Source organism: Callorhinus ursinus, unplaced genomic scaffold, assembly GCF_003265705.2.
Source record: "Callorhinus ursinus isolate GAN/ISIS: 27379988/994484 unplaced genomic scaffold, GSC_fseal_2.0 scaffold4, whole genome shotgun sequence".
Lineage (NCBI taxonomy): Eukaryota > Metazoa > Chordata > Mammalia > Carnivora > Otariidae > Callorhinus > Callorhinus ursinus.
This window is the reverse complement of record NW_027397066.1, coordinates 8,553,619-8,567,819: the sequence shown is the minus strand read 5'-3', so window position 1 is coordinate 8,567,819 and position 14,201 is coordinate 8,553,619. Positions and strand designations below refer to the sequence as shown.

The following is a 14,201-nucleotide window of genomic DNA, read 5'->3' as shown; positions in this document are numbered from 1 at the left end:
ACTAGAGGGTATTATGCTAAGTGAAATAAGTCAATCAGAGAAAGACAACTGTCATATAATTTTACTCATACATGGAAGTTAAGAAACAAAACAGGTAATCATAGGGGAAGGGAGGGAAAAATAAAGTAATATGAAATCAGAGAGGAAGACAAACCATAAGAGACTCTTAGGAAACAAACTGAGGGTTGTTGGAGGGGAGGTGGGTGGGCGGATGGGGTAACTGGGTGATGGGCATTAAGGGAGGGCACGTGAAGTAATGAGTATTGGGTATTATATGCCACTGATGAATCACTGAGCTCTACCTTTGAAACTAGTAATAAACTATATGTTAATTAATTGAATTTAAATAAAATAAAATTTAAAACAATTAAAAAATAAAATAAAACAGCAAGGCCTTTGTTTAGAAAGATTCTTACCTCTATAGTCAAATCAATTGCCCTTTCTCAAGTTGCTTAGGAAAAGTTTTTCCTGTATAGTAAGCTCTGACTCTTTAAGACCCTTTAGGGCCCCTCCCAATTTTGCTGACCTCTTAAGTCTGTTGAAGACCCCATTGCCTGTCTATGGAAGCTAAATGTAGTTCATAGTTGCAGTAAAATAAACTCTGTCATAATCCTTTCTGGGTCATCTACATCTTTGCTGAAGCCATAGTGGCCAACACTTATTATCTAGGATGGCTGTGTCTCCCGGGGCCAATTAAGAAGCCCATGGAATTTTAATGAGACTTTCACATTGCCATATACAGGCCTGGCTCTAAAGAAATATCCATTTCCTTTGGACAAAGCCACCTAAAACTGCAGTCATCCACAAAGGTCAAAATATCCTATGGCCAGCTAAAGCCTTTTGACTAAGATTCAGCAGTTAGAAAACCATCACACAATTATAACAACCTGCTCAGTCCAATGCATGATGTTACAAACCACAGAGATTAAAACACATGTCCCACCCACTGAAGTTCACAGTGCGAAGACCTGGTATACCAGCACAGCCAGCCACTGTTTGGGTGTCTTGCTCCTCAACTGTTTCTCTCTTTCTCATTTTGTGACTTTCCTGGCCCATCCAATGCAGGGATGTTTGGGTGGTCCAATGAATAATACCTGTTTTCTCTACCTAGGTTATGAAAAAAAAAATTCACTATAACAAATTAATGGAAGATAGAAGCCATATCATCTTTACTAAAAATAAAAGCTAGATGGAAAACATGGCTTGGGTGGACATATCTATAAGCAAAGTCATCCTACACTCAGTAGACCCTAGAATTAGCCCGACTTGTTCTTCTAGTCAAAAGCAACATTGGATGAGACACAACTCCTCAGGTAGGATGCCAACCCACATAAGGGTAGAGCTTTGACCATTTTTTTTGCTAAAGCTGTCTTACTTCCAAAAAGAAGAAAGGAACTTTAGTAGCACCCCCTTATCCATGGGTCAGATACTTTTCAAGAACCCCAGGGGATGCCTGAAACCATGACTTTAAATACTGAACCGTATATATACTGTGATTTTTCCTATACGTATACACTTATAATAAAGTTTGATAAATTCGGCACAGTAAGAGATTAACAACAATTATTACTAATAAAATAGAACAATTATAACAATATACTGTGATAAAAGTCATGTGAATGTGATTTCCCTCTCTCTCTCAAAATATCTTCTTTTATTGTGCTCACCCTTCTCAAGATGGTGTGAGACAGGTAAGATGCGTACATGTGGGATGTAGGGAAGTGAATGATGGCGACTCGTGACGTAATGTTGGGCTCTTACTGGTCTTCTAACTGCACATCAGAAGGGGGATCATCTTCTTCACCACCACGATTGACTGTAGGTAACTGAAACTGCAGAACATAAAACTACAGATAAGGGGGATTATCAAACTTAGTGGAGGATAGTCAGTTATTCTCAAACTACCAATCACGCAAGTAACTCCAGCTCTGCTTTGAAGGCGTTTAGGGGCAAAGAGAAGCTGAGACAGCTGAGCTGCACCATGGAGTTCTATACAACATGAAGGAAATCTCAGGTACAGAAGAAGCATTACCCCCAATCATAATTTCTAAAAATTTATAATTGTACATTGATCCAAATTTTATTTCAGCCCCACATTCTTACCTTGTATTAGTTTCTCTAAATTAATGCATTTGAACAAAGGTCAAATTGCTTGGCTTCATATTCTCAGTTGTTCACAGTATATACTAAAACTGTTTTTCCCAAGATTCTGCAACAATCCACATAATATCTCCGATTTCACTCCTATTGATCCACCAAAATTGTTCTTAACATGCTCTCTACTGTGAAGCCTTTCTACTCATATTCACATTGCCCCTTCAGTCAGAAATATCAGTTTTCAATCTCTATCTATTTGAATCATACTTATTCTACAAAGTCCAGCTAAAATCCTAGTCCTTTTGGAAAACATTTCTTAAAATATGGAATATCCAAGTAGAATGTCTTTTCCTATCTGGTTCCCATGGAATTTTTAATTACTAGTACAGAACTTACTATACTCTGCCTTATATTACTGATGTTTGCTTCCATATTTGTCTGTCTCCTGGAAAGTGGTTTTTAGGCTCTTAAAGAGCAGGGGCCATGCTATCCATCACCTCTGAATGTTCACAGTGCCTCTGTGATTCATCATTCTTCATTGCTGTACTCTAATAATGCATTTTGAGTTAAATTAATTGCCTCAAATATTGAAGTTTATAGAAAAAAAGATGTGTGGTGTGCCTCAAATATTGAAGTTTATAGAAAAAAAAAAGGTGGCAGTGTGCCCAGAAAATTAACTTAGCAATTGTTACTGGTCAGATACTTCAGGTTCAAGGGAAGGGACTCAGCTCAAATTGGTTTAAGCAAAAGAGGAATGTTGGCTGATAAAAGTGAGAAGCTTTGGGTTAAATCCAGTTTCAGGTACAGTTGCATTCATGTTTTCAAACACTAACATGAAGATACTATCTTTCTCTCCTTTTCTTGACTCTATTTGTTTTTGCCTTATTTTCAGACAGGTTTTTTTGTTTTGTTTTGTTTTGCTTATTGTTTTGTTTGTTTTTGCTTTTGCAAATGATGACAGGAAAGCCTTATTCAGCTCCAAGCCCAACTTAAATTTATAGCTCTTAATTCCAGAGAAAATGCAGGCATTTTTCCACTAATGACTTGGCAGAGGAGTCTGATTGACTGGTTTGGTTCATGTGCCTCACCTTGAGCCAGACAGTATCACCAGGAGGCTGAAATATTTCCTTCAGATAAGAGGGGTTAGAATCAGGTCCACCTAAGTATCTCTGAACCAACGTTGATGCTAATCATGGAGGAGAAAATGTTTGCTCAAAGGAGGACATGCTTTATACACAAAATAGCATATGCCCATTAAAGAATTGGAACTAAGCTCAATCTTAGTACTTGCATGTACTCGCTATTTGAACTCACACAAAGAGGTATTAATCCTCTTTTAAAGGCTTTGTAAGATTTTTTTCAAGGATTGAGACACTAAATAAAGCACCTAAGATACATAACCTACTCAGTAAATGTTAATTCCCTTAAGACACTTCCTGTACATATTCCTTAATTTCATACCTATTTAAAATAAAATGGTATCTGAAAAAATGTTAATAGAAAAGAGAGGAAGCAGAGGAAGGTGATGGATGGACGTAGAAAAGTCTATTGAAATACCGTATAGGGTGCTTGGGTGGCTCAGTTGGTAAAGCGACTGCCTTTCGGCTCAGGTTATGATCCTGGAGTCCCGGGATCGAGTCCCGCATCGGGCTCCCTGCTCAGCAGGGAGTCTGCTTCTCCCTCTGACCTGCTTCCCTCTCGTGCTCTCTATCTCTCATTCTCTCTCTCTCTCAAATAAATAAATAAAATCTTAAAAAAAAAAGAAATACAGTGTAAACCAACAGTGATGTGAATGTCAGAGGTCACAAATATGAAACATCGCATTGAAATCTCTTTAAGGGGGGAAATCCATTGTTCTGTGTATGCAGTTGATAATAACAAGAGCCAGCACTTCCTTAATTGTATCCTCTGTCACCATGAAATCCATTGCACGCAAGTACCATTCTTTTATTTTTCAAAACTCATGTACCCAGGATACTTCAGAAAATATAAACATAAATGACATTAAACATATTAGAATTCAAACTGCACACCATCTTTCACTTGTTGCCTTATACTTCTTGTATCCATTATGCCACAGATAACTCCTTAAACAGAAGAATTAATTCAGGGTAAGTTTTCCAACAGAGAGCTTATTGTGTTCATATTAGATAATCAGGTACCATGGTTGTGTAAAAGGAGTTTATTATTCCTGAAGGATGTCCATTGAGGAGCAGTGACAATCACCAAAAATATTTTTAAATATGTGGACTAACCTAGGAACCCACACAATGAGGGCAGAGCAGTCTGAGTTAATTTCAGATAATGACTTATATGGCAGCCATGCGCTACTGCTCTTTATGCTCCTCATCCTTGGTTCTTCAACCACCTGCCTCACCCTCATTCCAGCTGTCATACAATTCCAACTATATTTATGATAAGAGTTTCCAGGTTAATTTTTCCGATTCCTATCACTAATGGAGCTGATTGTTAAATTTGTGGAAACCTCACAGCCTGTTATTAAACACAGCCTCCATTAAATACTAAATTAAACACACATACAATTAAATAAATTATATTAAAAACACAATTAGTAAATTTATAAAACTCCTAACTTCCTAATTATTTTAATCTGTTGATAGTGCTTTACCAAGATCTGGAGATGTAAGAGGAATAATACATAGCCTCTGCCCTGGAAAGGCCCACTGCCTAGAGACTAGTCATGTTTATCAAACCATGGTTTGGTGCACACACTAAAAATGCTACAAATTAAAAAATTATAAGGCAGGAATGGAGTCTATGGTCAAATAAATTTGGAAATCCCTGAATTATAGAAAGTAAAATAAAATATGTCACTGTAGGACTTCTCTGGAAATTTATATGCTAATGTGCTTTGAACAGCTCAAAAGGAAATGAAATAATCAGTATTTTCAGAATTACTCAAGTAAAAGAACGATTTTTAGAAGGATATATTTTCTAAAACTGAGGTTCCACAGGATATGAGTTTGAGAAACAATACACTAATAAAATAACACTTATCCTCTTTCTGAGGGCCCATCTTTTGTCACTTATTCTCCAATTCCATGCTCTATAACATCTGCTGAGAGACCCGGCCACCCCTTCCCACTCTTCCCACCCTTCCTCTTGGTCAAGTCAGCTTCCTGCTAGTAGGAGAAAGTTGAACAGTTTCTAAAACACTGGCATGCATGAGTCAACCCATCAGCAGAGCAAACGACCTCTAGAAGTAGAGAAATGTTTAAAATATGCTTTTGTAAGTAACCATCCAACACTTAATTGTGAGGCAACGATTCATTCTCCTAAGGTATTTCTTGTAGCAATACTTGTCTGCCCAGAATTTAACATTGTTTAAAAGGACAGGGTGAGTAATGAGAAAGAGCAAGTCCATATAAATCAACCCAGGAGCAAATTAGGGTGATGGACTTAGCAGAACAAGAGCCTGGCAAATTGTAAATCCTCTGAGATGCCTATGGCTCTATGAGCTTTTGTTGAGACTTTCCCTGAAAAATGTACTGCAGATTATCACTGTTATCTGTGGATGTCTGAGGCATACTTTATCACTACAGGAGACATTTTAAAGCTTGGATGGAAATTCAGTGGGCAGCCTTACATCTCAGGCTTTCAGTAAAGTAGTATTTCAGCTTCTGGGGGAAACCATATCTGATATAATACAAATCACTGATATCATACAATGTCACTCATCACACTGAATGCAAGGTTCTTTCTGATGTCAAACACACACATGAACACACCAAGATTTATCTGTCTGGCAAAACTGAATTTCAGTCTTTTACCAAGAATAATGTTTTGAGTGTAAAACAGAAAATAGTAAGAGGTAACAGGTATCAAGTCTAATAAAATTATCAAATTTCCTTCTTCTTCTATACATTCTCCCTTGGAGATCTCACATAATTTTTGCAGAATTCCTCATTTTGTTACTGTGGTGATAGGAATCAATTATTTCATTGATTTTTTATTTGTTTGTTTGTTTTGCATTTGTTTTTTCTCCAACTTGGAGCCTTCTCCTAATCTCCTGGACTGCATATCCAGCTACACCTGAATAATCTGTCAGTAACTCAAACTCACCATGCCTCAAATTAGACTCATTAATCTTTTTTCTGAAATAATCTATTTTCAAGTTTACCATCTACAAAAAAATACATATTTTTTCAACCCCCTCCCACCCAGCCATTCCAGCATAAAACCTTTTTGTCTTTTCTTCTCATGTTTCTTGGACTATTAGATGTTATCTTCATGATCCCATTAAAAAAAAAAAAAAGCGCCACTCACAAACAAGCATAAACAAACTTGATATAAAAAAACACAAAGATTTGAAGCTTTATTTATACATAGGCATATCATTTCATAAGCATGTTTAGAGTACTACTATCACCTAGGTAATTGCAAACTAGTTGCATGAACTTGGGAAAGTTCTACAACTTTTCTGTACTTCACTTTTGTGAGGAAAAAAAAATATAGCCTCAAAGGGTTATTAGGAGGATCCAAGGAAATGATGTGCATGTGCTTGCTTTGCAAATCATAAAGCAATTAAAAAAAAAACAAAAAAAATTCAGCCATTTTTGTTCTATAGCCTCACTGATACCACCTTAGTTCAAACCTTGATCATTCCCTTCCTTCTAAAATTGCATTAAGATTTAACAAGTTTTCTGCCCAAGCTCTGGTGGCTTCCCATCCACCAAAATTAAGCATTCACTCACTCACTCACTTGCTCATTTACTTATCTAACATTTAATAAAGACTACAAAGAGCTCAACATGGCCTTGAAATACAGACATAACCTAAGCCTTATCATCTAAAAATGTTGTGATAGTACTTGCTATAGAGAGTTAGTCCATGTTTATGGGTAAGTCTCCCCACACAGTGCCCGACATCATGTAGTGGGTGTTTGCTAACTGTTGGTTACTGTCCTTTTATTAGTGTTCATGGTTGAAGCCCACATTTCCTGGCTTCCTGCCCCGTTTTCTCTCTAGATATAAAACACTGTCTTCTATACAAACATTTTTTTTTTCTGCCTAAACAGCTAAATCTCTACGATGCATGCTCATAGGTAGGAATATATATTGTGTCCCCATGGATTTCAATAATGAATGAATAAACATTTAATGAATAAAACTTCCTCAATATTATATTGATGTGAAAATAAATCATTTTAAAGCTATTTAAAAGCCCTTAAGGCAGTAGGCTATCAGGATACAAAGAGGCACCTGGCATTCATATCAACACCCATAAAATAGAATAATAGCCCTTCTACCTTTTTTCTTTCTCAGGCACTTAAATTTTTCCAACTGCTCATTTGCATTTCCTTTGAATCCTCAAGTGGTTTTCAAAAATAGTTCTTTTATAGAAAGTAAATTAATCAACAGACATGCAGTTTTCACTGGAAACAACATCACAAGGAACTCCAGCACTCATGAGCTCAGCAATGCAGTAACTTCAGTTTCTCTCTCTCTCCCTCCCTCTCTCCCCTGCTCCATCTCTTCCTCCCTTTCCCACTCCCTCTTCCCCCTTTCTCTTCCTCCCTTTCTCCCTCTCCCTTTCTCCCCCCCCCCACAGACACACACACACACACAGACACACACACACACCCACCCCCCCCCTCCTTTTTATGTTCTCCTGTCTATGCATCTACTGAAATTGGCTAAGACTGTAGGTGAATCACTTTGCAACTGCATTACAAAGTTAGAATTTGATTCAATGATTCTTGCCCTCCTCTCATTTTAATAACTCACACCCACTTCTGTGGTTCTCCACAGTTGTTTCTATAAATATGTGCCAGAATAACTATAATACTGGTCATAATTTGTAATATAATTTGTAATTTGTTAATCTGCTCCATAGAACCCAATATATACTTCAGGTATAAGAATGAAACATATAAAATTGCTGAGAGCCTGTTTTGATGTAGAAAAACAGCAATTTCTATGACCTAACCTAAAAAAAAACACGTGCCATGATTTTAATTGCTTATTCCTTGTTTTTCTACCACCAGGCTGAATGCCCTTTTACCATACAGATTTTTCTTCTTTTTGGGGGGGTAGGGGGCAGATGCAAGGCTACAAGCATGATGCTTGGCACCTAATACGTGCTCACAAGGGTCCATAGGTAGAAAATAACTCTTTTTTTTTAACACTTTTTTTAAAGATTTAATTTATTCATTTGAGACACAGAGAGAGAGAGAGAGAGCATGAGCAGGGAGAGAGGCAGAGGGAGAAGCAGGCTCCCCGCTGAGCCAGGAGCCCAATGTGGGGCTCGATCCCAGGACCCTGGGATCATGACCTGAGCCGAAGGCAGATGCTTAACCATCTGAGCCACCCAGGCGCCCCGAAAATAACTCTTTTAGAGATTATTCATGAGCAGTAATGCTGGATGATGGACAGAACACTTTTCATGTAGATGAGGCAAGGACTGTCAGAAAAGATAACTGAATTGTTAATGAGACACATCTTATGTCAATGGACCAGCTTTAGAATCCAGGCTCTACTCATAAGCTGGTTCTAAGGTCTAAGCAATTTCATCTAATCTCATCATCAAATCACACCAATTTAATGAGTAAAAGTTATAGTTAATTCTATTTTACAGATGCGAAATGGAGTCCAAGGCCATCTAGAAAATAAGTAGTGGCACTGGGTTTTGGTGATGCTTGTCCAGCTTCAAAGTCAGATGCTCTACCACTTCATCATGCTGTCCTTCCCAAGACCCACCTGGCAAAATAGAGATGAGAGTCCAGTAAGATGATAAATATTCAAATACTTTAAAAATTAACAGTAGTCATCACTGGTTGTACACCTATGTCCATGCTCTGTATTAGACCTTTGATATATGTTATCTAATCCATTCCTTAAAGTAGATTTTGAAATTGGTATTATTTTTACCATTTAAAGAATAACGTGAGTTCAGAAAGAAATAACAGCCTACCGTCACCAGGGGGGACATAACAGTCTTAAAATCCCAGTTAAAATCTTAATTACTTAAATGCAAATATAATAAAGTTAAAAACAATTTTAAAAACTTGAAATGAAACCTTCATATCATCTTTATCTAAAGTATGTTTAATATGGAAGCCCACAGATAATGTACTCAAAGCGTGAGCCCACTATCCAGAGAGATGACTTTGTTTATATCTCAAATTTCCTCAACTATAATGTGGAAATAATAATAGCTCTGTAATTTTGAGAATAGGATATTGCACTTAAAAAGTTTTGTATATCATCTATTTGATATTCAGGAGAAGGTACTTTCTGACCTTTGTCATGATTCTTTTTGTTAGGGTTTCCCATCAGCTAGGAGGCATATTAACAAAGCTTCCTTAGTTGGAAGAACATTTATTTAGATAAGTCCTTTGAGGAAACAAACATCTTTGGATGACACTGGGGATGAGGGCAAGACAATGTGTCTAACAGAGATATTGGACCCAATTTTATTTGGTTATAGAATGAAACTCTAAAATGAACTTGTTGAGGAGTATTTGAAAAATACGGAGTTTGAAGATTGAACTCAACTGCTTGGGAATTTGTGAATTTCCAAGTACCTGCCCTGAATTTCACTGCTAAAGACTTAAGGAGATTGTGGATAACGATGCACACTATGGGGACACCAACAGTGCATATAGGGGGTACAAATGGAAGGCACCAAAACATTTTCCTCAGTCCTTTCTCTGGCAGTATATAAGGGGACTTTATTTCTTCCTAGATCTCATAACTTAATCTCTGAGCTGTCTTGATGAATTATGGGTTCATGCTCTGTCTCAGTGCCCTTCATTCTTGTTTTTACAAAGGAACCTACTTTAATGTTCTCTCTTGGGTCATTTTTTCACCATTTATATTTAGGAAGCTTTGCACATCCAAGTGTTTGGATAAAACAATTCTCTGTATTTGGACAAGACTTTATTTTGTAGATCATGCAGAAGAGTGTTGATGGCAGCTCCCTACTGACTGCTCCTACTGTTCTTTGTGGCAGGTCCTAGGTCTTCCCTGGCCATCCTACTGTTACAGAACCTGGACTGGATCCCCTGACCAGAAGAACCAAGCGATACCTGGAGATCTTGGAAGATAGGAGGTTTATTTAACACCAGCGGGCTCAGAGGAGAGTGATCTCCAAAGGTCTGAGCCCTGAGCACAAACAAAGGGGACAATTTATACACTTCTACTTCCTCATACTTGGCACTTTTGGTGCATGCGTGAAGCAGGGCAGGAAGAAGAGTCCGGATTGTTGCGCAGGAAGCAGAGCAGGGAGAAGAACCTGGAAGAGCCCCGGGGCAAGGACTGGGACTCTTTCGCTGGCTTGGTTAGCCATCTTAGGACACAGATTTTCCTTATCACTACAAACCCCTAGATATCCCTTTAGCCCTACATGTGCTTCCATTGATGCCGTACTCCCCTAGCTATGATATTCATTACAGTCTGTTCCAATAATCTGGATTAGTTCTCTAATTTCCCTAATTACTGTATATGCCAAAAGGTCAGCAGCATAACCTGCCTTGTCTACTACTGTGACTACTGTGTCTTTAGATCCTAGTTATGTACGAATGACACCATATTCCAACAAATAATAAATTTTGTGAGTAAATTAGTTCATGAATAAAATAAGTTGTTCACATATTTATCACCCTCAGAAGAATTTAACCTCCATAGATAGGACTCAGTACAGGTGGGCTTAGTAGTCCTAACAACCCTACCTTTAGGAGAGAAATCAGACTCATCAAGGTCAAACATTTTCCCAAGGTCATGGTCACACAATTATTGAAAGGAGAGGAGAAACCAAAACCTGAGCCTTCTGATTTGAATCCAGGGCTCTGCCTGCTATTCCAGACACTGCAGGTAGGCATGTTCATTACAACCACCTTTATATTTAACCTCCTTTCTAATTTAGGCTCATGTTTTCAGTATTGTACCTAACAACTTAGGTTGTATTCACTGCTGATATATATTTCTAAATATATGCAGTAAATTTAAATGAATAAGATGCCTTGCTGAGTGGAAAATCTGGATTATTATGTCCTGAAAGCAGATCAACACAACCATTATAGGCACATAAAAATAACCTTAGGGCTGTTAATATGAATAATATGTTTTACCACCATTAAAGCAAGATTTAGACATTTAGCCTTTTCTCCCATAACAGGCTGTTCATTTTAGTACAGGAAGACTCTTAATAAAAAAGATTAATGAGGTAAATAGCGTTCTTTTTATATACACAGTTTTTTCCTCTTTCTGGAATTAAGTCTCTTCTGAAAACTCAACTGCTCTCTTTGTTATAAATTAAAGACTACTCTTTGGTCCGAAAGAACAAACAAACCAGGTGCATGCAAGCGGAGATTATCTCAAGTATTGATACTGTCAAAGACTTTCATTGGAAAACATTTCCTTAAAAATTAAATCTTCACGAGGTCTCTCTGCCTCTAAACAGTTTTTCAGCTGGTGAACATATCTAAAAATATATATGAATTGGGTTCAGCTAAAGAAATGAAGCAATAAAAATGAAGGGAGGTTAAAAAGTCTCCCTCTTTTATTTAAAATTCAAATAGAACATCTTTCATTTGAATTGACACTCTCTGTGACAATGCAAATTCTGTGTTGAATGTGAGGCAGAACTCTTGATTGCCAGTAATTCCCTCCAATCTAGTTTCTCCTTAAACATTGATGCCTGAATCCTTTGGTTTAAGATTCCTTGCTTCCTATTAATAGACATATGATCTTGGGGAAGAGGCAATCAGTCCCAGACAAAAGGATATGTCTCTGTCCTCAGGCCACTCAGGGATACCCATATTAAGCACTGTTGGTAACTAGTCTTCAAACTGGTCCCCCATGAATCTTGTCTCCTGGTAATGCCCTACTTGCCTGCTATTGTATAGGACTGGATAACCTAGATAACCAATAAGTTATTGTGGAAATGATGGAGCATGACTTCTGAGGCTAGGACATAAAAAATATCGTGGCTTTTGTCTTTCAATCTAGGATCATTCTCACCAAGGAAAGTCAGTCTCTATGTCATGAGGACACTTAAACAGCACCATGGCTTCTGAGGCCTCCTGCCAACAGCCACATGAATGGGCCATCTTGGATAAGAATCCTGCAGCCCCAGTCAAGCCTCAGATAACTGGAGACCTGGACAACATCTTGACTGCAACCACATGAGAGACCCTGAATCAGAAATATTCAGGTAACCTTCTCTTGGATTTCTGATGCAGAGAAACCATGAAGTAATGTTTATCATTGAAGCCACTGAAGTTGGGGTAATAACAGAGCATTAGATAATTGACTGAAGCACTAATAAAACCATTTACATAGCACCTTTGCACACTAGATACATGTTAAAGCATGCTCCCTTTTAAAAAGGGATATAATCATTATTATTACCCATTGTTGGCAAATCAGAAAATAGGCCAGAGAGGATCACTGAGTGAACTAGTGCCACATGGCTCATAAATGGTAGAGTCTAAAAAAAAAATTTATTTATTTCCCCACCACACCATGTTCAGAGGTTCAGTTTCAAAGTTCAGTTCAAACAGCTAATGCACAGAGAAACAAGGCAACCTGTCCAAACCTCCAGTTCCAATTCCCGTGTTCTTCCAGGCATCCTGCAGGAATGAGACAACAGCACTCTTGGACCCAGGTACTCCTTCTCCCAAGTGCCCGGAGTCCAACCTGGGGACAGACCAAATCCAGTGATTGGTCAGTGTGAGGGAAGAGAGAGGATGTACAAAGGCACAGCTTCTTTGTCTCAATTGAAGACTATTCTGAAGGTCCAAACCAGTTCCAGAACTCTCCCCAGGCTGAGATAATGTCTTTGTTGTGATGTCATAGCACTTCAACTTCTTGTTCTTCTGATGCCCCTGCTTTCACTTCCTCAGTGTTGATGTTTATGAGACCACTCTTCAACAAGCTTCCTGCATACAAATTCCTATTTTAGACTCTATATCCCAGGTAGCATTCATAGTTCGTCTTACTTCTCAACTCATTTCAGTATTTTTAAAATGGCTGAGCTGGCCTAGGTGTTTAATGATTCTCACAGTGTCATCCCTGAATCAGCAGCACTAGCATAATCAGGAAAATTGGGAGAAATACATGTTCTCTGTCTCCACACCAGTTCTACTGAACCAGAATTTTGAGAAGTGGAAACCCAGAATGTGAACATGCCCTTCAGGGGAGTCCACTGTGTAAACACTGCATACATATATGACTATAAGAACTACTGCTTACATGTATTGAGTACTTACTATGATTTAAGCATGTAATGATAGTATATAACATATATGTTTCATTTGATTTCTTATAAGGTGGGTAAGTTTTACAGAGAGGGAAATGAATCACAAAGCTCATGCCTGTCAGACCTACTGATTCAACATAAACAATTTTTGTGTTGAATCACTCTTCTCTAGTGACTGTTTTTCTTCAAAACTAAAAACTTTAAGAATCTACTGATAATAATAAATGAGAATACTAATACATATTTACAATATATATATTATGTTTTTCAGGTATGTGCCTATATATACAATTATACATAATTATAATAAGATCTGATAAGTATAATTATAATAAGATTTTATAATTATAAATCTATAATTATATTTATAATTATAATTAGACATGTATATAGTATTATATTAAACATTATGTTATTAGATATTAATGTTAGCCTAAATTTATAGATTTAAAAAATTAAAACCACTAGAGCACAGAAAGATTAAGTAACTTACCCAAGGTTGCACAGCCATATAAGAAAAGACACTGGGATTCAGACTTGTTTTAGAGACTCTTGAATATCACCACTGTGAAATACTGCCTCTCAAAATAACACATTGTTGACATTATCTTAAATAAATGAACATATTTTAGCACCTTACTTGCTATCACTTCGGTGTGGTGGTATATCGTATCACGGCTACCAGGGTCAGCAGATTCAAGAATGGAATCTGGATAAGAAAGTACAACAATAACCACAGAGCTCCCAAAATTCTGAAGTCTTGTAACATAGTCCTATTGGACTGAGGCCCACATACTAAGTAAGTGTGAAGGTGGATACATAGATATCTTTGATCTTTTATTCTTGGCTGACCAAGTCTTTTTAAAATCCTCTTCATGGTT

General features: G+C 37.5%; 1 long non-coding RNA gene across 1 annotated transcript; it reads right to left on the bottom strand.

The window, feature by feature from the left end:
• Positions 1–8,430: 8,430 nt before the first annotated feature.
• On the bottom strand, positions 8,431–13,991 carry LOC141372436 (uncharacterized). Its single transcript, XR_012377689.1, has 3 exons — positions 13,814–13,991; positions 12,658–13,000; positions 8,431–8,816 (listed from the first exon to the last, which is right to left on the bottom strand). It is a non-coding gene; the product is annotated as an uncharacterized lncRNA (long non-coding RNA).
• Between the last annotated feature and the right edge of the window lie 210 nt (positions 13,992–14,201).